Below are 26,138 nucleotides of genomic sequence, written 5' to 3'. Positions count from 1 at the left end.
AGTTTAATAATAAAGACATGTGGGGACTCCCAGTGGCTCAGTGTGTTAAAGCCTCTGCCTTTGGCTCAGGTCATGATCCGAGGTCCTGGGATCGAGCCCCACATCGGGCTCACTGCTCAGCTGGGAACCTGATTCCTCCTCTCTCTCTGCCTGCCTCTCTGCCTACTTGTGATTTCTATCTGTCAAATAAATAAATAAAATCTTAAAAAAAAAAAAAAAAGACATGTGAAGGTGCCAGGCTGGTGTATCTCATGGGCACTTAACATTTCACTGGAACATAGTCTACCCCAGACAGAAGACATTCCTCTAGAGAGATATTTCCCAAATTTGTCTATGGAAAATCTGTATCTTAGAATGTTAATAAGTGTTTCTTAAGAACATAGAATATGTGATTTTCAAAAATAAATGACATTTTTAATAGATTCTTTTTAGTCACTTGATTTTTTTTTATATTTAAGGTAGCTCACATACATCTTGAGGGTTGTTTTGCTGACAAACAGGGGTTCAGAATAACTTCTATTTGAGATATATCTTTTATTTTAACAAAGTCTAAATATCTGAAATAATTTATCCTGATTTTTATAGCCAGGCTGTAAAAATTCAACAATATGTGCAAAATCATCTTTTCTCATTAATTTATTCTTCCTCTGCTCTATCCTCATTAAAGGGATCTTCTCTGAGGTACCCAAGTGATTTCTGGTTTCTTATTCAGCAGAGACGTCCACAATTACTTTCCAATGGGGCAGGCATTGTTCCTTCAGCATCTTTTCATCTCTCAAATACCCCTTGTATTCCAGAGCCACAGAAGATCCACAGAACCTTTCCTATTTGCCCAACATTTTGAAACCACAGTCAGATCCTCATAACAAAGATCCCATGGCATCTATTGAAAATTTAACTACCAATTCCCTAAGTAATATTTATCCAGTAAACATGCTATGCCCAGAACTCAAGTGAAAATGCTTTGCTATGCTATACATAATACCAATACACCATTTAGTACAACTTGAATTTAGTCATAGTCCCAGGGCAGAATTAGTGTTATATATAAAGAAATGGAAAAGAAGAGAAAAATCCGAAAAGAGTAAAATCAATATCTTTTGATCAGAGTTTACCGGTCATGATCATAAAGCTCAGCTAAGAAAACTCTCCCATCAAGGGATGAATGATGACTCCCAACATTCCCACACCTTGAGAGTAAATCCATCCTATATATACACTCTCTGCTCAGAAACTGTAATTGGAAAAAATAATACAAAACAAAAAACAGTGTTTTCCTGGAAAAGTTTTAAAACATCTTTCCCAGTTGTCTTTCCCCCTTTATATATTTGAACCTCAAACTGTCTCTTCACATTTAAATTAGGTCCCTGAATTGTTGAGTCAGTTTGCTGACATTGCCTCCTCTTTTTGAGCTGAATACCTTGCACATTATGTAGGCATTTCTCCAAGTTGTGGTTGTGCTCTTCCTGGGAAGTTTGCTTCTTCCAAAGGAAGGGGTGTCTGAGAGAGGTTCTGCAGGAATGGATCTAGTAGAAAGAGATAGATAATGGTTTGAAAAAAATAATGCAATTTACCAAGATTGTTGTTATCTTTTGGCTTTGCTGTGGACAAAATTTGGGGGAATGTCTTTTGGCTTTTAAGACGTGTTTATACTAATAGCTCCAATTAAAATACAGCATTACATAATTTTTAATTAAATTCTTTGATTTTATATTTATACTTCTTTACTTCTATTCTGAAAATCTTGGTTCTAATAATATTAATGTATTATGTATTTTTGTAATTATTTATATTATTCTGTAATTTATATAAAATAGTTTTCTAATACCAAATTACTAAAGAATTAAACCACTGAGTGAAATTTACAGCTCTGTATCTCTTTGTGAAATATATTCCATAAAGGTGATACTGTCACAATATCATGTACTATGTTAAGTCACTAGGAAATAATTATTTTTCTACCAACTGAATATGCAATTAGCTTGATCCATTTCAGTTCATTTTTAATTTTGTGAACTGTTTCTTTAGTATTTTAATTATATTTAATGCATATATCATTCTATTAGATATTGCCCAATTCTTTTTCATTGGGGCTGTACTATTTTGCATTCCCATCTGCAATATTTGATGGTGCCAGTCTTTCTCTCAGTCTAAGCTCATTGGCCCATGTTCCTAATTTAATGAAGGAATTCTTCAAAAAATTTTGGAGAATGAATAACACCTTTTCCTATTTTTTTCAATTGTGCTTTACTCTTAGTACCTTTTGGGCATTTCAGCAAAGATTTGCAAGAGGAGCAAGTTACCCTTGTGGAATCAAAGTGCCAAATTTTCCCCCGGTGCTTGACATTTCCTTCTGATGGCACTGAGTCAAGTAGAACAGAGTTTGTATACCCATGCAAATACTATAAAAGAACAAGTAAATATTTAACAATGAAATTGTGCTTCATGATAACTCACATGTTAAATTATTTGGCATGTTTTACTTACATCGGAGGTGCCCTTGGTAGAATACAGGTTAGTTAGCAATAAAAGTATTGTGAATCATTTAGGCCCAGGCTTGAAATCAGGAGTCTAAATCATTCCTCCTACTTCAATTAGCTTGGAATGAGATTTCAACCACATTGGGAATTACAAGTGTGAAGAAAACAGCAAAAACTGTAACCTGCTGTTGACTTCCTCAAAGTGTGGAAATGAAATGAAACCCAAAATGGAAATTTGGGGATTATCTTTGTTCCCTTTGCTCTTACTGTCATTGTTTTTAATACCTCCTTATACTTGTCCTGCTTTAATAAAAATTTTTCATTTGATTTTCTTTGAAGTTTTGCTCTTTAAAAATATCTCTATTTATTTTAAAGTGATCAGTCTGATTATTGACACAAACCAACAAATACTTTCTCCTCTCTTTATGTCTCTGTTGAATAAATGGCATAATGGGTGCCTAGGTTGTTCACTAAGTTAAGCACCCAACTCTTGATTTTGGCTCAGGTCATGATCTCAGGGTCATGGGATAGAGCCCCAAGAACTGTTTGCGATTCTCTCTCTCTCTCTCAAAGGAAATAAGTAAGTAAGTAAATTAAATTAAAAAATGGTTTAAAATTGATGAAAATAAAAAAAAATTCTAATATCAGTAAAAGTAAATGTAAAACAAAGTTTCTAATATACATATATATAATCGTTTGGCTAAATAACTTCTTAAAATTTTTCTTTTCCTTCCAATTCAATCTTACAGATTTAGAGTTGCAAGGGATTTTTGATATCTGTTATTCCAGAAATATTATTTAAAGATGAGGAAATCATTTGGCATGGAAGATTCTGGAAGAATAGTCAGTCTTTTTTGCATCAAAGAAGTAGTTCATGAATTGGACTAAAGCAATTCTTCCAATTTCTAAATTCAGTGTTCATACCGGGAAACTTAAGGTATTTACTATTTATTGTCATTGTAGCTGTTGTTGTTAACAGGAACAATTAAAGAGTAAAGGATTACTTAACTGGTGTTTTATGGAACCACTCTGAGCTCAGGTAGTCACCTTTGCAGACCAGTTTGAAGCTAAGTAGTTGCCTTTGCTGTGATTTAGGTGATTCTCCCTATGCCTTCCCAGAAATCTATTTTATGAAGAGCTGAGGAACTTCCTCACAGACAGCTTCATTCTAAGAAAGGAAAAAAAAAGAAAGGATTTTTATGGTTGGCCAATCATAAATCCTTAGCCTCTGTCTTAGGCTTAACACAAAAGACAGTTCTGAATTTAGCAAAGTGCTTGTTGTGTATGTCAGTGAGTCTGTTGGCTTCACCTTATGGATTTATGCTTGAGTCTCTGAATAAACAGAAGGAACGACTGCATTACAACTTCATGTGGAACTGGAAAAAATGCAGTTCTTTGGTAGCATTTTACTGGAGTGTGACACTGAAAAATGAAAGAAATTCTCTAGCTTTCCATATTGTGAAGCTTTGGCAGCTTGAGTCAGCACTGCAGGGGAGAGGTGGTACCCAGAAATGGCAGAATTTGGCAGCCATGTTGTTGTTACCCAATGAGATTGCTCTGTCAGCAGGAGAAAGCAGTGTCTGCTGGGTGTGACTACATGCAGCCAAAAGAACAGTGGTGCTAAATACGAATGGTTCTAATTCAACAGAAAGGAGAAGTGGAAGAAGGTGGGTAGTACAACATAAGATTTGATTGGGTTTGTGAAATCTCCCAGAACCTCCATGAAATCTTTTGAAGTAGGGCTAGAGATGGGGAAGGAATTGCTAAAGGCTAAAGTCCTGCAGTATCCAGAGAGCAAAATTTTCATGGAAATAACTTAATTTTATATTTCCTAAATGCCCAGTTCATTCTTATTTTGTAGTAGCCAGTATTATGAACAAGATACAGAAAAGGTCTCTCTCCTATCATTATATAATTATAGCAGAAAATGGAAGGCAGTTACTTTTGCTTAATTAGTACAACTGGAGTTTTACTAAACATAACTAAAATTCACTAAAACATAGAAGATAAATGTAGTTCAAGTTCTTTCCATTTATCTATTCTTTGAGAGTGCCAAATTTACTGAAGCAGAATACATCCTAGCCTTATAATAGAGGTGAGTTTATAAATATATCACATTCTCATTCTTTTCTCTTTTATCATATTCAAAATCATTCAAACTTAAATTATTTAAATTTTCTATCATGTCTGCACACCGATTTCAGTAAAAATAACATTTTCAGAAGATTCAGTAAGAAAAGAAACAAGAAATAATATAGTGAAGGAATGTAAAGTAGTGCACCTGGAGCTTTATTTATTTTTTTTTATGAAAGTGACTTAAAAAGGGTAAATTCCTTGCTTAATGCTAGTCACCTATTGCTGTGTAACAAAGCACCCCAATCTTCCCAACTTAAAAGAATAAAGACATTATCTCACAGTTTCTGGAATCAGGAATCTGGCATGGTTTGTCTGGGTTCCTCTTGGCTTGAGGTCTTTTGTAAGGCTATGATCAAGATGTCCATACTGCTTCAGTCATCCAGAGATCTGACTACAGGAGGACCCCCTGACAAGCTCTCTCAAGTGGCTACTGGCAGGCCTCAGTCCCCTGCCACAGGAGCCTTTCCATGAGACTGTTTTATGATATGGCAAGTGGTTTTTCCCACAGTGTGATCCAGGAGAGAGCAAAAGAGAGAAACCAAGACAGAAACTACATTTATTTTTGGTAACCTCATCTTGAAAGTGATACTGTCACCTCCCCACATTCAATTTGTTAGAATTAAGTCACTAGGTCCAGCCCTGACTCAAGAAGAGGCATATTTTTGTACATCAGAATGGATAAATCAGTCGATGAGGATCTTTGGGGCCAATTTTGAGAAGCTGCCAAGCAATAGTCTCTAAGACAGGGAAATGGATCAGGAATTAGGTACTATGTTGATGAATGATAGGACAGTTTGAAACTTGGGTGTCCTGATTATCATTTCCCCTCACACTATCCCTCTCTTTCAATGTTGAAATCATCCATATTTACCAGAAACCCTCTGTTTTAAATTCTGTCATCTCTGTTGTAGACAATGTTGATTGCTTCCTAAGTGCTATAGAAGCAGCTCAACTAGTGAAAACTTCAGTTCATCTTTCACACTGTAACTAGGGATTTTTTTGAAACACAAATCAGATCATCCACTACCCTCCAGCCTCCTTTGTTTTAAAAACTCTTCAGTAGACTCTTAATGTTTTTAGGACAGTACACCAAAATTTCCAACATGGCTTATATATTTTGTATGGCCTTTCCCTAGCCCACTTCCTCAACCTCAAATGACAGTATTCTCCCTATAGGTTCTGCTCCATCCACACAGTACGGGCCTCTAACCTTTCCTTGAACTGTCTTTCTTATCTCATAATCGATGTCTGCACATGTCATTCTCGCATGTCTGCTAGGATGCTCTGTCTTCCTTCCCTGACCTCTCCTACTCCAACTCCTTACTGATTATCTTTTACATCGGTAAATGGAAATTTTTCCACCAGAGCCGCGCTTGCCTGAATGACATAAAAATTAAATTTCATCATAACTAGTTCAAACCAGCTGAAACTTATAAAAATGGTGAAACTTTGAATGACCTTGGTACACCAAACCCTTTCTTGACCTAACTGAAAACCCATTACTGACCAACAAATTATAAGATTTTTTCCCCCAACCATGCAGAGACATCTTCTTATCCAGAGAGCTAGTTTTTAAGACTTACTTAGCACATCATTAAGAATACTCCTATCTAGGGGCGCCTGGGTGGCTCAGTGGTTTAAGCCTCTGCCTTCGGCTCGGATCATGATCTCAGGGTCCTGGGATCGAGCCCCACATCGGGCTCTCTGCTCAGCGGGGAGCCTGCTTCCCCCTCTCTCTCTGCCTGCCTCTCTGTCTACTTGTGATCTTTGTCTATCAAATAAATAAAAATCTTTATTAAAAAAAAAAAAGAATACTCCTATCTAGCACTTAAAAAGTCTGTAACTTTTCCATGTTGGTGAATGACCCAGTGAGTTTCTTCACTGGTATATCTTCTCTTGCATCATAAGTCAAGTAAGATGCCACTTTGGTCTGTCTGCCTGCCTTCCTTCCTTCCTTCCTTCCTTCCTTCCTTCCTTCCTTCCTTTCTTTCTTTTTAAGTTCTGTGGTCTTCCTTTTATTCTCTATTCCTTTACTTTAGAGCTCTCTAGTTATGCAACTATGTGATGAATCTTTCTCTGCCACTAGACTGTAGGTTCCCAGGAAGTAGTAACTGTGCTTACCATGGTATCCACCAGCACTTAGCAAAATGCCAATAAATAAATAGGCTCCCAACACGTATTTATTTAGTGGATGAGGACATAGCTTTCATTTTATGGCCTTATATTCTAAACCAAGAAAGTACATAGTGTGAACTCTGTTTCTTTTCTTTTCTTTTTCTTCTTCTTCTTCTTCTTTTTTTTTTTTTTTTTCTTTGTTGGTTAGGTCTGAGGTTTTAAGGCAATGAGTGGCACTTTACAAAAATTTAAAAGACACTCTTTTAACTATTTTAACTGTGTTTACCAGTTGTAAAAGGCATGAAATGATTTGGAGGAGGTGATCTCTCTTCTCCTTCCCTCTGACATTACCAATAATGTGCTTGGCCAGCTGTGCAGCACTATCCGTGTGTACAGAAATTCCTTTCTGAAAAGCACAGGTGATCATGTTACACCCTGAAGCCTGAGATCTGATTACTCTTATTATAGTAGCCTGAGAAGTTACAAATGCCATTAGTAGTCATTAAATTACTCTACTTGGCTTTCTAAAAGGAGCTCTGGTATTTGACTCAGAGATCTCTTATGACTGTAAATTCCACATTTTGAACATTCACTTTCATGGGGCTGCATATTCTTTGACAGATCCTATGTATTATTGCTCTGAAAGTTTCTCTCAGTAATGGAAGTAGAACCTGAACCCAAGAATTCTAATGGAAATTCATGGAAATACAAGTCTTGGAATTAAGTGTGTGTGAGTATTGGCATGCCCAAATTGTCTTCTCCACCCTTACACTACCTCTTTCGTTTTTTGCTGTGTTCAAGCAATTTAATTCTGCATCTAATTTTAATCTGTAAACCATATCCCTTCCTGCAGTTGTAAAGCATGTGTTAGCACTTAACCAGCAGGAGGGGGTTGCCTAAGGTAAGAGGATTGATAGCATAGACCAAGCATCTTAAAAATGGCTTTGTGTGATTTGGCGCCACTAGCTGAGGCATGGCGTGCATGGGTCCAATCTGTCTGTCCAGGGTTGAGAGAGATTCAGGCAGTGAATATAGTGGAATCTTTTATTCTTATTACTTGGTGTTGATTTTTCAGGAAAATTGGCATAGGCACGGGTGGTTTAGAGGAGTCTGAAGGAACTCACGATTGCTTTCTTAGAGGGAGCAAGAACAATAAGTGAATTTGTCTAAAGAGGATGGGGAGTGACTTAGAAAACATTGATGAAGACCTGTTAAAATTATACTGCATTGTGATGGCACTGTCTAAAGTAAAAGAAAGGATTTGTGCAATATAAATTTGGCTGCTAAGTAAATGCAGTCTCTTCTTACTAGGCTATAATTTATAGCATTAAAAATTAAGAAAAAACTGTTCATATACCTAAGATTTATTTTTACCTTAAGGTCAAGGGGAATGTTAGATTTTAAAATTCATATAGCATCTATAATAAAAATCTTGTATAACTAAAGCAACCCTTGAAAATCCTTAAAACACACGTGAAGTTCAAAACGTGTTTCCTTTGTGGTCAATGGTGGGAAAAAATTGACGTCATTCCCAAAACTTCACCATTTTTTTTCTTACTTGAATTATCTTTTCAGATATATTTGTATTTGTTGTTTACTAGAAGGAATGCAACCCATCAGTTGTGGGGTCTGAGGATAATTACTGTATTTCATTGACTCTAAGATGAATTTTTTTTCTTTTTTTTTTACATTTTAACATATCTGAAATTGAGATGTATCTTAAAATTGAAGGCATTTTTAAGATTATATTGATCAGGGTTTGTTCCTTCCTTCTTTCTTTTTTAAAATATATTTACACACTTATTAATTTATTCCTTTGTTATGTCTTACCCTCCACCACAATGCAGGTTTCTGAGAACAAACACTTGTTTTCTGTTATATCTCCAATGTCTAGAATGGTTTCTAGTATAGAGAAGGCACTTAAATCTTACTGGATGAGTGAATATAGCAGATATTCTATTAGTTCTGTTTCCTTCTCAGACTTCTCTCTCCTAGAATCTTCTGTCTGCTTGCTCCACTCTGTCCATTTCCTTCAAGATTTTGAAAACAATTTTCCATCGTTTTCTGACTTTTAGTATTGTTGTTAAGAAGTGTGGTGTCATTTAAATTCCAGATCCCTAGAGGTCAGCTGATTTTTCTTCCTTGCAGACTTTTGAATGTTCTCTTTATCCTCAGTGTTCTGAATCTTCATGTGAATCAGGGAATAGTTTTGATCAACCAGTTTAATTTTAGGTTCTACTATTTTATGTCCTGATAACTGGGCTCTCTCCCATTACTTCATTATTCTAGTTTGAATCATCTGTCTGTCTTCATTTAGGTTGCCATAAGAAAATGCAAATACTAGGTTGCTTATAAACAGCAGAAATTTTTTTCTCATAGTTCTGGAGGCTGGGAAATCCAAGATCAAGGCATCAGCAGGGTTGCGTTCTGATGATGGCACTCTTCCTGGTTCAACCCAGCACCTTCTTACTGTTTCCTCATATGATAAAACAGCTCAGGACATTCTAGAAGATCTTTTCTCTTTTCTTTCCTTTTTGTATTTTTTTCTTTGACTTTTCATCTCTTTTCTTTTTCTTTCTTTCTTCCTTTTCTCATTACTTTAGACAATCATGGTTTGTCTTGTCATTGATTGTCTATTAGATTGGAAGAAATATAGTAGTTAAATTCGTATGTGGTAAACACATAAGTAAATGTTAGGACGCCACTTCTGTATATAATTTTCATAAAAAACTACTTTTCAAAGAGACTCAACTTTGACTCATAGCATCTAGTCTGAAGTATTATATGAGTCAGTCATTGGAGGTACTGCTTGCTGAGTATCTGTGTTCATGACTCATTAATTCAACTAATAACTAATGAGCTCTTATCATGTGTTTGACATTGCTCTTAATGCCAGGTTGGAGCAACAAAAAGAGTGGGTAAGTGGGTGAAGGTTCTGACATTTGGAGACTATTTTCTCTGTTGAGCAAACAAACAAACAAACAAACAAAAACAGGTCTTAAATCACTTAAATTATATTCTTCCAAATATGGAGTCTGAGAATATAAAACTTTTTCTCAGATCATATCTTTATGCTTTACATAAATCCCAACAGAAGTTAATTTTGGCCTAGCTATTGTTTTGAAAGGAATACACTATCTTTTCTCAGAAACAGTTATTCACTGAAGGCTAGATTCTCAAAATTTCTATTTAAACTGGGTAGTTTAGAGCCATTCCTCTGCTGGTGTTGTGACAACAGTATACTACTTATTGTCTTGTCCCCATATTCAAAATAGTATTTTCTTCCTCAAATGGTTCTTGTGAAGATAGCAGGACACATAGATCATTGTGAAATTCAGTAAAGTAAATGGTAATTCTATTTAGCTTTATTTCTTTTTGCAATTGACCGAGACCTACTTTTTTTTTTTTTTTTTTTAATGTTTTTGTTTTTGTTTTAGGGAGAGAGAGAGTGTGTCCATTTGAGTGGCAGGGGTGGGGGTGGAGTTGTGGCAGAGGGAGAGAGAGAATCTTAAGCAGGTTCCATGCTCAGCACGAGCCCAAAATGGGGCTTGATCTCACTACCCTGAGATCATGATCTGAGCCAAAATCAAGAGCAGGATGTTTAACCAACTGAGCTACCCAGGTGCCCCAAGACCTGCTGTCTTTTAGGACAGTAAAGAAATATGTGTTATTAGCTTGAAACAAAACAAAACAAAAATATAACAAAGCAGACAAAAGAGAAAAAAGATATAATGCATTTGAAAAGAAAAATCACCAAAATTTCAGCACTAAGAATTACATAAAAATAATAAGTGTCATACGTAAGATAGAGTTCATTGCAACTACTCAATATTTATTAATTATCAAAAATTATTCTCAAGTCATTACATGAATTATTTTATTTATCCTCAAAACAATACTATCAGGTAAGAAATTTACCAACTGTACAGCTGAGAAAATTGAGGCTTCGGAAGGCTAACTAATTTCTTCATGGCTTTGAGATTTAATCCTCAGCCTGAGTTTTCTTAATTATAAGCAGGCTCTCCATTCATTAAAACATTTTGGGGTTTTAATTATTTTCTGTCATAGTCCTGTCATAATTCACTGCCCTCTTCTCTACTGTTGAATATGTAGCTTGCTTCCATTATTAAATTTCTAAAAATAATATTGTTTTGAATATATTCATATGTACATACATTAAAGAGAATCCTGGAAATAGAGTTATTGATTCAAATTTATGAACATTTTACAATTCTTGATATAATGCCAAATTGTTACCATAAATTTGGCATCAGTTCAAACACTTATGATTATATGGTTCTGAAGGCAAAGGATAGACACCAGCCTTAGCTAACAAATAAACTAGGGGTTATTTAAAGACTTCAGTCATTTTCTAGACATCTAAAAGCCACCAAAAAACAGCCAAGACAGCTGGGAAAATGAGTTCTAGACCTGGAACTTTGTGGACTGAAGTTGCTCCAGCCATTTCTCAGGGAGCTATATAATATCTCACACCTGCTTCTTATTGTTGCTCTTCATCGACCACCTTCTACTTCTGATTTATTGATATGTAAGCAGGGTAAAAATGTCAATCCACCCCTTATCTTCATGACATTATAGATCTTGTACACACCTACTACCTCCTGACTGATTTAGTATATTTTAGTTCAAATTCCTAAGAAAAAAATATAAAAGTTCTACAAAACCTATAAATTGGTTCCCCTTGGGACAAGTGTATACCACTGGTCCAATCAGGCACTGCTGGGGAGATCACATGTTTAAAAAAAGGCAGTAAGATCAATTTTGGAAGTAAGTATCAGGAGAAACCAAAGATAATTATATCTAGTATTTAAGAACATTCATTTCAATATCACTCATTTGCATTTTTTCTGTGACTTTGCTATTTGGTTCTGTTGTTCATTTATCTTTTGAAGTGTTAATTTTCCCCTCATTGCTTTTTCTATAGTGAGAACATTTTTAAATTTTTCATTTGTCTTTCTTATTGATCATATTCATTTCCATTTTGACATTTGTCTTTTTATTGTGTTTTTTTGACATGCTACAGATTGAAGATTAAGATCTTCCCATTTTTTTTTCTTTTTGCTTTGTGTTAATATTGAAAAAGTTCTTCACTATTTCAAGATTAATAAGTCTTCAACTACATTAACTTCAGAAGATTTTTTATAATTTCAATTAATTCCCTACAAGTAAATCTGGAGGGATTATGTGAAATTCCAGGTTAAAATTTCATTTTTTTCCTACTTAGCTAATATTCACATTTTTTCCCATCAGAACAATCCATCTGTTAAATATATTAGAAAGCTTTATTCAGAGGGCATTAAAGAGTTCTACAACATAATCAAGTTTCTAATTAAAAAAATATATGTTTATAAAAAATAAAAAATTATATTAAAAAATATATATATATATTGTTGAGAAAATATTGAGCAGATGGTTGAGTATAGATAGGAATAAATTAGGAGACTGTTGGAATGGTCCAAGTAAGAAGTATGAGTTTCTAAACTAGGTAATACAAGTACACAGAACAATTAGAATTTTAGTTCACAAGAAGTGAGCATCTTTTTTTTTTTTTTTTTTTTTAAGTTTTATTTGTTCAGGTAATCTCTGAACAAATAGGGCTTGAACTCATGGTCCTGAGATCAAGAGTCACATGCTCTTTCAACTGAGTCAACCAGGTGTTCCAAGAAGGACACATCTTTAGGATATTATGATTATATGTGCAGAAGAGAACAGAAAGCAAGAGACAGGAGATGCAATGATATGAAGGTTTCTGGCTTTGACTGTCAAGTAGATGAAAGGTGTTATTCCTTGGGGAAAAGATGATGAGTTTGCTGTGGTCATGGATGAACTTGGGTCTATGGGAAGAGCAGAAGACAATTAGATATGCAGATTCGGAATATCTAGACTGGAGACAAAGATTTCAGTATCAGCAGAATCTAAGTAGATATAAGTATCATACGTGTGAGGAAATTGTGAAGATTGTAAAGCATGAGAAGAGATACTCTGAAATTTCAGTTGACAATGTGTCTCACAAGAAAACATAATGGTAGATTAAACAGATTCAGATAGGCTTCTAAAAAAGAAAAAGGACATCATTGTTATAAAGACAGAAAAATTCAAATGAGATTAAGGTAACAAAAATCAGTGGAGACTAGACTTTAAAGAAGGAAGAAGTGTCAGTAGTGACAGACATCATGGGGAGTCCAAGCAGGAAAGTATGATTTGTATTTGTCAATAGAGAGCTTGCTGGTGATTTGGTCAAGAGCAGTTTCAGTCGAACAATAGCATACAGGGGTGGAGAGAGGGATGGAAGAAGAAGACAAATTCCAGGTAGTTGTGAAAATAGGAAACCACTAAATTTAGACAATGCTATGCACTATTTTCAACGTCTCAGCTTTAAAGAGGAGAAACAAATGGGATGAAGCAAGTACAGAGGAGATTTTCCTTAAATTTCCTTGAGAATAGAGAAAACTAAATGCTGTAAGTTTCTTTTTAAAGATTTATTTATTTATTTGAGAGCTAGAGAGAGAATGAATGAGCAGTGGGAGGGGCAGAGGAAGAGGAAGAAAGAGAAAGAAGCAGACTCCCCCCTGAGCATGGAGCCCAATGTGGGGCTCGATCTCATGACCCTGAGATCATGACCTGAGCCAAAATCAAGAGGCAAATGCTTAACCAACTGGGCCACCTAGATACTCCAACCTTGTCCTATGTTAAATGGAAAGAACCAGTACAGTGAATGAGTAGAGGGATATATGTCCTGAGCAAAGCAAGAAGAAGATAACTATGGGGCAGGAGACTATATGTACCATATAGATTAGGAAATTGAGGGAGCAATTTGATGGACTAAAGCTACTCAGTGAAAACCATAGTTTAGTTCAGCCATTGGAAATGGAATGATGAAGCAGTTGAGACAGGAAGAAAACATTTGAGCTAACTCTGGGGGGGTGGGTAGGAGAATGCTAGGTCAGAGTTGAGAAACTGAGGAACTTGGAAGCCCATATCGGATATGTACTAACATGCATCCTTATGATTGTGTGACTTTTTTTTTTCTCCTAGCAACACCAAAACTGAAAGGACAGTCACCTTGTAAATAAAAGAGTGAGAAACCAGAATGGTAGGAAATGATAGGCAGAAAGTGAGAAATCACAGTTTAGATCTTGGATGTGGAGAAATAGCTAATGGTCATGAAGAGATCTGGAGCCGGGTCCCAGGAATAGGTTTCTGCAATGGGACTTGAAAGAAAATAAAATTGAAAAGGTCAAGGAAGGGAAAGAATAATGTATTTGACAGATTTTAAAATACTGAATATCCAAGTCTTCCAAATAATCCAAACATAAACAATCTTGAAGGATTTATGTGATTATAATTACTATTATTATACAAAGTAATACAAAAATTATTATTTCAAATGAAAAGCTTAAAACTGCTACAGTAGAATGCAGTGATGATAGTTCAATATAAGAACAGAGAGCCAAACTAGTTCTGAAAAACCCTGACATACATAGCCTTTCTGTGAAGAAGTCAGATGAGTAATATGAGGCAATTAATAGACCACAGTTGTAAGTCTGATAACACAGAGTGGCATCTTGGAAGGCAAAGCACAAAAAAAGTGGGAAAGTTTTATCTTAAAGTTGGATTTAATTAGAGAAATCAATCTACCATATGAGTTTCACAACTGTCCTAATAGTTATGTAGTTATTTATACATTTTTTTTCTCCTTAGCAAATACCATAGCAAGAGGAAGGATTACTTGAGTCCGTCCCCACCCAGAGCAACAGAAATATAAAATTACTGTGTCTTTCTGTCTTAATTTGATCAAGAAATCAAGTAAAAGATAGAATGAGATTTTTAAGTGCTGTTATTATTAAGGGTATGGGTGCCAGATGGCCTGTGTTTCCTTCCGTCTTCTTGTCCACCCACACCGAGACAGTAGGAAGGTGAGCTAACCTAAATGATTATCTTATAGATGCTATGAATAAAACAGGTTACTTTTTTTCTAAGTGCTCTGTACCATTCAGAAATGTAAAGAAGTATTATTCTTGCTTAAGCGAAAGCCTTTTTCATCTAAATCTGGTCATTATGATAAAAATTGAGTAAGTAAACCAGAAGATGCTGCCGATTGGAAACATTAAAGATCAATATTACTACATGCAATACATCTTTCAAAGGTGGGGTATCTCTTGATTGTGTCTGCAAAAAGTGGGGCCACAGTTGCATTCATTGTTCAGTGAGCTTGTCCACACAGTTCAACCCACCGACAGCAATGAATGTTGATTGTGACCTTTTATAAAATAATCTCTGCATGGGGAAGAGAACATCCTGGGGTGTCCTGGTTCGGTTTTCCATCTTCTGCAAATTCTGAAAGCCGTGGAGTAGTAGATGATGGTAGATGACGGTTAGCCATAGGGTACAATCAACGGTCGATGGTTTTGATTATAATTCCAAACTCACCGACAGCGTTGAATGTTCACTGAAGCAACCTCTAAACTCAGAATTCTGCTGACTTTATAGGATCTGTAAATATTGGAAGGGGGCAGGAGACAGAAACAACAGAGTAACTTTAGTCATACATTTATACATTTAAAGCCATTTCAAAAGAATATGAAAGAAGAATATGATTCTTCCAACCAAGAGTTTGGCGAACCTCCATATCACATTGTGTGAAAGGAAAGGATCTGTTTCACTGATCTAAAAAAAAAAAAAAAAAGCCTATTTTGGCTTAGTTTCAAAAATGAAATTATCTCACTCTTAATGACAGGGAGAATTTGTTATTCAAATGAGCTTGAAGTATCAAATCAAAACAATATCTTATAATTTAAATATTGCTATGCTTATAGTAGGTAAACATGAAGTATTTAGATTACACAAATTAAACAGAATTTTTGTAAACTTCCTAAAATCATATTATGTTATACCCTTTTGTATTTAGTATTTTTTTCTAAAGTAAGGTTATAGAAAAATAAAGTTTAAAAAGGCTATAAAAATTAGTACAATTAAAAAAATTCTTATTTAGAAACTACTGAACAAATAAGTGAAGAAACCAGCTCAATACATCTTTTCTTAGCTTATGAAACCAAGATTTCATTAAAATGGAAAAAAGCAAAAACAATCCAGGTATGTTACAACACCATTCATTTCTATTTTGAATATGAAAACCCTAACACTTTTAGGGAGCTCTTTTCATATTCCTTTTATCCAAGAGTGCTTTGTGACTTATGCTTATTTTTTAAATCATTGTAAACTCCATTGAATATATTTTTAAAACCACTTTCAATAATTTTTAATCATCAGTTTAAAAAAAAAAAAGTCACTTTGTATGTTTCAAACCCAGGATAGAAAGTCACTATTTCATACACTTAAGTGGATCCCAGTGTGGTTACAATTATCTGTGGGGGAGATGACCCACAACAATTCAGAATAGTGTTTTGAAGGTGACCATGGTCTGTTCAACCAAGGCAACTGTCCTTGAAATATAAGTGAAATATATACTCTAAATGGTTATATATTCTAATATTTCACTTGTTTAATGCCTTCTAGATAAAACATTTAGGTGGAAACTATTTTTTTTTTTAGAAATCTGTGCGGAGTATATACTGAGGTGACGATCTTAGACTATAAGATAATGATTAATCTGAATTTTGCAGTGTTTAATTCTTTAGAAATAACCAAATTTTTCCTACAAAATAAAACTTTTTAGGAGAATGTTTTATCTGTAGGTATTTCTGGGTTGCTGCTGGAAAGCATATTATCAAGGGACTGTGGATTCCTTTGTTTGTGTTATCAATTACAACTGAAGGCACATCACTCGTGCTCCGTTGCCTGAAAGTTATGATATTAGTGGCAGGTCAATACACAACCATTTTCAGTCATGGCTCTTCTTCTCTTGCTACATATGTTAATATTTGTATAATAGGGATGCTGTGATAAAAGACTCTAACTTGCTTTAACACAAAATATGCTTTGGGCTTATTAATAAGCAAAACTCTAGGGCAGTTACAATTAATTGCAATGCATAACCGTGTTCTTATTTGTGTTCCAAAATGTTTTCCTACTAGTCCTTTATAGACTATAATTAACTTAAAATTCCTAACTATAAATATGATTCACTTACAACAATAAGAAATTACATTAGATATCTTGCCATACACACATAAAAATAGCAAATGATAAATACGGTGATTAATTTCTTCTTTCCTTGGAATAAACTAAATGCATGCTTCATATAGTTATAGTTTGTTGAAGTAAAAACCTCATCTCTGAGCAGTGTAAATGTCCCCAAACTGGAAATAAGATGTCTGTGTTCTTACTTGCAGGTTCCCTTGTGTCAGACAAGAGAATAAAATTTAGATTATTTTTATTCCATATGGAAAAAGTGTTCCAATTGCTGGTCAGCTTAATTTTTGGCTAATTCATGTGTGCTTTCAATTATTATTATCTCCTATCTTCTAAATCTGTCTCTTCCATTTTTTTTTTTTTATTTTCATGACTTAATCCTTGGCTATAAAACATTGATCTTTGAAACACTGAGATTCACCAGTACCAAAATTTGCAGTATCATATTTTTTTCAAACACGTTGTTCCTAATTCCAGAATTCTAAGTTGATGGTAGCAATCTGCACACTTGTGTGTTTTTCCCTGAATGAAAGGAGCCTTAGCAGTGGCTCATACAGGACCCACCACAGTGGGTCATTTATGGATCAATATCTTTCTCTCTACCTCTTCATAACTTTGGAGGGTTGTATGGACAGAGTAAGACCAACTTGCAAAAGGCCAGGTTTATTTTAGCCTTTATTTCTCATTTCTAGGCTTGCGAGAACATTAAATATTTCGTTTTGCTTAAGGTTAGTAGGTCATAAGTAAACCAAAGCAATTTCTTTGCTTTGAGCAAGAGGGTCACAGAACACATGAAATACCACTTTTCAACACAGCACACTCTAACATGAATTGACAGAGGAACATGAAGAAACAGTGTGATGTGCCTCAGTAAAAGGCCATAGGGATTTGGGATGCTGAAGTTGTCTGTTTTAAGAATAGATTATGTATCTTGTCTGATGACCTGTATTTAATTTAAGTGACTGCCTCTGCCAGTCCTTCCAGAGGGCAAGTGTGTGAAATAGAGCATCTCAATGTCAGTCTCCAGTCTTTTCCTCTGCCTGATGCCTTGACCTAAATTGAGCATGTGGGCATTGATCTGGACAAACAAAAGAGAATGAGACTTTGCAATCACGTGAGTTTTATTAATTTCAGTTGGTTTGAATATTTTAGGGACAGAACATACCCATGAACAGATTTGTACTTTAATCAGTTTCATTTTCTGTTTATGAAAATGAATCTTCACTTCTAAACATTAAGAGTATTAAATGTTGTGTTAGAAAAATAGCCATTGTATTTTCCTCCTCGCTCTCCTGGAAGAAAGTGACACCATCTCTGAAACCCAGGACAAATGAGATGCCCGTTTAAGTGGTATTTGGAGGGCCCTAGATTCCTTTCTCAGGTTCAGCAGTAACATTTTCACCTTACCAATTATACAGTTAAAGTGCCTATTACAGAAATGCTCATTCTTGGTATTTATCATTGCAATTATTGGGACTTCTGGCTACTTCAATAAAAAGAGTGAAAGCATCAAAGAGGTCAGAAACTGACTCAATTCAAAGAGAGCCAAGTTGAATACTTGGACCTGGTTCTACACCGAGAAAGCAGAAAAACCAGGGTGAGTCATGCCAGAGCTTTGGCACAGACTAGACATCTTTTACTACTGAAATACTGACACCCCAGAGGGGCCTATAATTTTGTTTTCCAACAGCTTTGTAATTCCTGATAGCCCTTAACCCCTGGTGACAGCAGAGGACCTGAACATTTCTGGTTTTCCTTCCCTCCAAAACTGTAGAAACAATTCCACACCATTCACTTTGTAAAATGTCATATGAATTTGCTTTGGAGAAGAGACACATTTCCAGCACAACCTTTGTGCTATTTGGCAATGTCACTCACAATTGAATAAAAAAAATGATGATCTTTTAAAATACACATTAACTGGATTTATATATAAGTAACCCATATAGCGTATATGTTCCAAAACATACTGTGAATGATTTTAAAATACTTTTCACAGACAAATTAGTCCAACGGACACTTACTGAGCTCTTATAATTTTAAAAGGAAAATTTCATTTTCTGGAAAGATTGTGAAATCTACAGGCGAGCCATCTTTGTGCTGTTTGCTCTTGTAAATGTTTAGAGACATCAATATTGGTGTGTTTGTTTAAAAACCATATGCTATCTCAAATCAAAGTTTAATCTAATAGAGGAGGTTAAAGAAAAGAACCTCCATAACTCCAACATGAACGCCACTTTTAATAAAAGCCTAGGATTAGTCGTATTTTTTGCTTTTCTTACTTTCCTTCTATTAATCATTTATTATCACTAACTGGATTAAAACTCTTTTTTGGTAGAGAGTGTATACAAACTATGTTTATATGCAGAAAGGCTTTCCAAGTGTGTGTATTGTGGCAATTTGAAAGGTATTCTTTATTGGACGGCACAGGAAGATAACTAACACAAGCAGGAAAACTGGGTCAGCGGACTGGGATCTGCCACGCACTGCCTCGTTACATAATTTCTCTGAGCTTTAATTTCCTAGATAAAATCTGGATAATAAAATCATCCTCACCACACTAGTTCAATTTATTTCCAAATAATCCTTTAGAATAGATATTCTGCAAAGGCTAGCATAATATTCCTTATTTTTTTTTTAAAGGATAGAGGTTTTTATCTAGATCTTCCAGGGTTACAGTGTTTCTTCCCTTTAAAGAGTGCTGCTTTCCCAATTCTATGATGGGAAAAGAAGAGAGAGAGAAATGTTAGATTTCTTTTCTAAATAACCTCAAAATATATCGTTTAAAAAAAGAAGAAGAAGAAGAAGAAAAAAACCAAACAGGACAATGACGTTGTTCCCAGTAAGATCAGCCCTCTGCTGTGTTTCTTCCTTACCTGGTAGGTGGTACTGACTGACAGGCAGGGAGAGCTCTTCCAAGACAGTTTTAAAGAGGATTGATGTCTACTTTAAAAGTTACAATTAATCTTAAACTCTTCTGAAGTTAGGAGCCCTTGATTAACCTAATGCATCCCTGTCTTAATCCCCATTAATACAGTGTGGGGACTAGAGTGGATTTAGGACGATTTTCCATCTTTTAAAATAGTTTCTTGTTTTTGAGGTTATTCGTAAATTCTTTTAAATCAAATAAGTACGTAATTGACTATGCATAGAATTAGATTAGTGTTTCAGTATTATTGTATTTTTAAACATTCACCAACTCTTCATAGTTTTTAATTTAAAGGTTTGTCTACTGGAAAATTTTTCAGTGTTTCTTTGCTCTGAAATTTAACCTTCTTCCTGAAGCAAAGAAAAAAAAAGAAAGGAAGAAAAGGAAATATATGTTTTATTACATTTTTCCAAAACCCACAGGCATATTTTGTAATTGAATTATATCGGGCTTTTATAAACTATCCCTTTATGAATAATTAATCATGTAAATAACCAATTTACAAAAAAATTCTTTTTTTTTTTTTTTTTTACTAGAATAAAACCTCCTTTTATAAATAAGGCATAATGCTAGTGTGATGTTTGGAATGAGCTGAATAAAATGAAAAATTCAAGTCACAACTGAAGCTAAAAACTATTTTTTTTTCATAATGAAAATACATTATGCCAATAGTATAACCATTGTGACTTCCACAAACTGTAGTTAGCCATGCTTATTTTTAGCAAGGAAATACAGTGCCCTTGATCTGAGACTTTGCAGGAATGGTTGATTAATCCCTCAGTTTGGAAAGAATAGTCATGTTGACTGATATTTAAAATAATTTGAGAATTAAGCCCTAGTAAACATACCATGTCAGTTATACAACTTGTCTTATTATGCTGAAATTCTTAAACAAGTAAATTAATTGTGAAAAATTAAGAGTAACATATGTATTAAGGAAAATTAGTATTTTTTTCTAGAAAAAACATACCCGTTTTTGAATAAAGTCAGACCTTCCTTATATAGATTGCTTAAAATTTGTCTGTGGAGGAGATAAGAGATGCATAATTTTTTTAAAAAAGTTTTCATGTGAAACAATCAAATATTACGTTGTGATTTACTATGTTACATTACACATGAATGATTACAATAATATTTGTTGAATATTGATAACATCTTTCAAATTGTCTATGTTCCATTCAAAAGTCAGTCTACAATTTAAATTCTTCCAAGCTTTTGACTTCATTCCCCACAACTATGTTATTAAAATACCTTACTATTTTTGGAAGATATTGTGAAGGTATTTCTGGCTTCATAAATTATACGGGCATCTGTTCTTTCAATCAACAGGATACCAAATGTTTTTTACATCAATCTGTGTGAAACAATGTATATAATACTATTTTATTTCCCATGAGCTTTTAGTAAGCACTGACTTGGTAGTAAAAAAATGTCTGAATGATTAGGGTGGTGGAAAGGGGAAGAAAAAGAATAAACAAAAAATGTATTAAAAAGTACAGTCTACAAAAATTTAAAAAAGAAAATAGAATAAATAGACTAGGATGAATAGACTAAAAATAGAAAATAAAAGGGAGAATTTATGGTATAAAAGTAGCTATGGTACTTTTCTAGGTTTCTATTCTACATAGAAATTTAAAATTAATGAGATTAGCAGAACTTGACAATTTTAACTACAAAGCTGCTCCTCTATTAAAGGATTTTTTTAATGGTTCTAATATTATGTAAAATACTATATTTGGAAAATACAGAAGTTTATAAATATTTTTGATATTAAGTTCAGATATGCATTACATGGATTTTGTTTTACTCCATCAAAATCATCTTTATAAGAATTCATGCTTTAAGAATGAAAAATCTAAAGCAAACTTGGACATGCAAGGACTTTACTAAGATAACCAGCAGGCTGCTATGTTCTCTCCACAGGTGACTTCAAGGCTGAGAAAGGACTCCAGCCACAAGTCAAGAATCCATTACAGTTAAATATCATATTGCTCAATAAACCTTATGAAAACGAAAGGCTGTAGCACAAGTTATCCATCAAATACATGCCATATGACATATTTGGATTAATTGTCTAAAGGACTTATGCATTGATTTGAAAAATGACCTTGTCTAGACCTAAGATTCTGTGATTTGTGTAGTTTTTATTCTATTTTTTAATCTTTCTTTGTCAAAATAATTCCTATAGAGTTTTATTCATATTTCCTTCACTCTGCATTTTTAAAAAATAAATAGGCAAAACCCAATATTTAGTGACAAATGTCACAGTGTTTGTCTCTTCTAAGAACTATTAATAGATCAGTTTGTTTCTTGAACAATAAGACCATGTGGCAACTCAATCACTGAAATCATAATTGGAAAGAGGAAAGACAAAAGACCTCATTCAGAGGTTACTTTATGTTTGTAATGTAAGAATGTTCCTTATTAAATGTGTAGCAATAATCCAGATACGTTAACAATTTTATATGATTAATTATATTCTTTATAACTGTTTCTTCTCCAAAAAAAAAAGTTACATGGAAATTATTGTATGTTAAAATATGTTTTGAGATTGGGAGAGAGACAGAAATAAGAAAATGACTTCATAGTAAGAAAGTTTCCTTCTCATTCAAATCTTTAAATCTTCATTTTTGGCTGCTTTCCTTTCATATTTACAGATTTGCAGAAAATTGGATGGCTTAAATTTGCAATAAGTACCACGAAATATATGAAAGTCTATCAGACATGGAGGTATGCCTTCGTTGATGTTCTTAGGTTAAAGTGGGAAACTGTAATTTGATTTAAGCTATCTTTATGAATTTAATATTTGCAACCCGGCAAAGACCCCCCCCCCCCCACCACCAGCACCACTAATCCAGCTAGCAAACTCTTAGTCCCAGCAAATAGATACTATTTGTACTAGATTTTTGGAAATTATTCCTTTTGGACTTATTTTACGAGCAACCTCTCTCCTCTATTAAACATAAATGGTTATTGGAGACTAATACTGAGGGAAACTAACACAATGACACATCTGCAGAACTGTTTTTTTAACAATTAGTTATTTACTATTAATAGTGGAGGGGCGCCTGGGTGGCTCATTGGGTTAAAGCCTCTGCCTTTGGCTCAGGTCATGATCCCAGCATCCTGGGATCGAGCCCCGCATGGGGTTCTCTGCTCAGCAGGGAGCCTGCTTCCTCCTCTCTCTCTCTGCCTGCCTCTCTGCCTACTTGTGATCTCTGTCTGTCAAATAAATAAATAAAATCTTTAACAACAACAACAACAACAAAAATGAAGTGGCTTTATAGCTTATAATTTTTAATCAGTGGAAGGTATGAATCAGATAATTTTGGATCAAAGTCAATTTCGGTGCTTTTTTAAATATCCCCTCTGAAATGCCAATTAAATACACTACTCTTCCCAGTTTCCTGTCTTAAAACTAGTTTTTAGTGTTTCCCCAAAGCTGTTAAGAAGCTGCAACATTCCAACCATGATGCTAGCGATGAGGAAATTACACAAATGCAAATACTGTTACATTTCTTCGGCAAGAGGATCTCAAAAGCATAGATTTGCTGGGGGAAATATTTAGATGTCAAAGAATTTGAGACATTAGACAATAGACATGCCCACAAGTGTCTTAAATAACTTATGGAAGTGATGATGATTATTGCACAAATAGACATATCGTATAGCCATAGAATAAAGACAAATATTTATTTCCTAAAAAATACTAAATTATATACTCGATTGACACAGAGACTCAAAAGTACTGGATAATTTGAGGCAAGCTATCAGAGAGTGACAGAATTCTATGGTTACTGCCCACCTCACCTCATTATCAAATTCTCTCTATATAATTACTCAGCATCTATTTTTAACACTTTTTTGTTGCATAATTATTAGCTAAGAATTATCTTTAATTGTGTAAGAAGACAACATAATGTTCCATATATCCTCTGAGACTTTTAAAGGGCATTTAATGTTGCCTGTTGAACTTTAAAATGAGGGGAGAAGAGGGAAATATAATAGATTAATAACATGTACTCCAAGAAGACATAGGATTCTAGTGTCTATATTATATATATTTTCTCTGTGGACTCTAAGAATGAAAAATAGGTACACAAATAATTTCATGAAAGTACTTTTTTGTATACTTCTCTTTCTTTGTCCATTTCCCCCACTAGACAGTGAGATCCTTGAGGTCAGGAATTGTTTCTTCGTCATCTGAGGACCTGATGTAATTCCTTGAACATGGTAGGTGTTCAGTGTGTTCTTGTTGTCTCCTCCTTAATTCTCTGGCACACGTCTATATCTAACTGCTCAACAGACACAGTCAATGTCCCATCTATCCCCCATTCTCCTGACTTTATATAAAACAGTGTAGAAAGAGCTAACTTCCATTTTGGGGTCCCACACATCTGGATGGCCTGGAATCTCAAGTCTAAATCACAGAAGCTAATCATCTTCAGAGGTTCTGGTGTGGAAAAGTGCAAACAGGTCAATGCTCATCAGGGATCTTGGCCACAACCCAAATGACTGACATAAAGCAATGCACGGGGTTAAATTACAGGCAAATAATTTTTTTTCTTTAATAAAAGCATCTTATTAGATTATGAATTTTACTCTGTTGTGCAATGGACCATGTATTTTCTTTCGGATGACATGAACAAAGATAATCATGTTTTTAACCCTTGCAATCATAAATACGTGTCTGGCCCCCAAATAACCTCTTGAGAGATTTTATATGTCTTATGATATTTTCATTTTTGAAAACATTTCTATATTATCTCAATTGAACAAGACATGCGGGTACTAATAATTTGGGGACCCATTCAAAACTATATTCTTTAACTGTCCCCAAGTTTTGTTTAGTAAAAAGCTATATAGAAGAGAACAGAGAGGCAGTGATGTGCTCTGGTTAGATGAAAGTTCTTCCTTACCTACTTCTGTTCTTACCAAAACATATCTTTAGGAGTGAGTTTCATGCCCTCTATCCAAATTTATGAACCACATACTGTTCCCTCCTTGAGGTCCAGTAGAAATTATTTTCCCATCTCATTCATTTTTTAGTATTGACTCTAAGTGGGTGTTCAGAACAAATATCCAAAATGAACTTCTCAGGTATTTCATTCAGCACAGATGAAAATTAGATTTGTTGTTTTATTCCAGTCCTTGTGAATCAATAATCAACGATTTTATGCACCAAATTTTGTAACATTATGGGTTTTCCAGCGACTCTTGAAAACTGAATCACGCTCAAAGGATCTAGAGATTTGTCTTCTTTCAGTATAATGATGTACTATAGGTTGGTTAATTGAATTTAAAATGGGGTTTAAAAATAAATGGTGTTAAAAAAAAATAAATAAAAATAAATAAATAAATAAATGGTGTTGGATTTAAAGACAATTCCCAAAATGTGATCAATGGCAGATTCTCTGGCCTGTAGTGCCACCTCCCGAGGCAATTAACACCCAGAAGTCAATGGAGTTCAGATGTGTATACTGGGCCATGTTTATCCAAAAAAACCAGTCAAATCAACATAAATACTGATATTTATAAAACAATCTCAGCGAGTGGAATATTTAGTCCACAGAGGATTTAAAGAAACACAAGGACATATTTACTAGTAGTTAAGATACTGTCAAGTATAATATTCTTAAGACAAAATGTTCTCACCTTTTACAATTTTATTTTTTTAATTACAATCATTTCAGCTAGAAGATATTTGCCCCAGAGAAGATACCATTAGAAAAACCCTAACAAAATCACAAAATAAGTTATTCTAGAGTCTTCCTTCACTAACATCTCTTTTGCTTTTATTAAATTCAGCTTACATCAATGTCCAAAAAGTTGGCAGTCATTCCACTGTCATGCTATCACTCTTAATTTTTCAGTACATCATTCTCTTTGAGATGACGATACACATTGTGGTCATCTGTGGCCCTTGTATTGTGCCTAAAATTGCATTTCTTAATGTTGTGCTGGATTTCTGCTTGTTGCTCAAAAGAATAACTCTCACAAGAAACCAACAAATTATATCATATAGTTACCCAAAAGGCTAAGCATCCCCAAAATAGTTTCAGACATATTGACTAATTTGAGCAATCCAATTAGTTTCTCCCCATACCTCATACTTACCACAGGGAAGACATATTTTACATAATGAGATTTACAGAAAATTCTGTCATTCTGGAGAGAGAGCTATAAAAATATATTATGCTTCAGTCTATTTTCGGCTTTTATTTTCTGGCAAAAAAAGGAAAAAATAATTTTGGCAACGACTTGTCAAAGAGTCCCCTCAATTCTTTTTGTTGTTTTAGGGTAACAAAAATATTTTTATGAAACAGAGTTTTTGACCTAAATGCTCATTTCAAAATAGTTTCTTT

The 26,138-nt window shown here is 34.3% G+C and overlaps 1 long non-coding RNA gene across 3 annotated transcripts in view; it reads right to left on the bottom strand.

Moving 5' to 3' along the window:
• Positions 1–16,614: 16,614 nt before the first annotated feature.
• Positions 16,615–26,138, bottom strand: part of LOC309857806 — a 73,822-nt gene continuing 64,298 nt past the window's right edge. For 2 of the 3 annotated variants that reach the window (XR_014307917.1, XR_014307918.1), the window contains one exon: positions 16,615–25,998. This is a non-coding gene — a long non-coding RNA (uncharacterized lncRNA). The remainder of the gene's footprint in view (positions 25,999–26,138) is intronic. The other variant, XR_014307919.1, reaches the window with a different exon arrangement.

Source organism: Mustela nivalis (assembly GCF_964662115.1).
Source record: "Mustela nivalis genome assembly, contig: HAP1_SCAFFOLD_1300, whole genome shotgun sequence".
NCBI classification, from domain to species: domain Eukaryota; kingdom Metazoa; phylum Chordata; class Mammalia; order Carnivora; family Mustelidae; genus Mustela; species Mustela nivalis.
The sequence above is the reverse complement of the archived record's forward strand: the minus strand, read 5'-3'. Positions and strand labels throughout refer to the sequence as shown.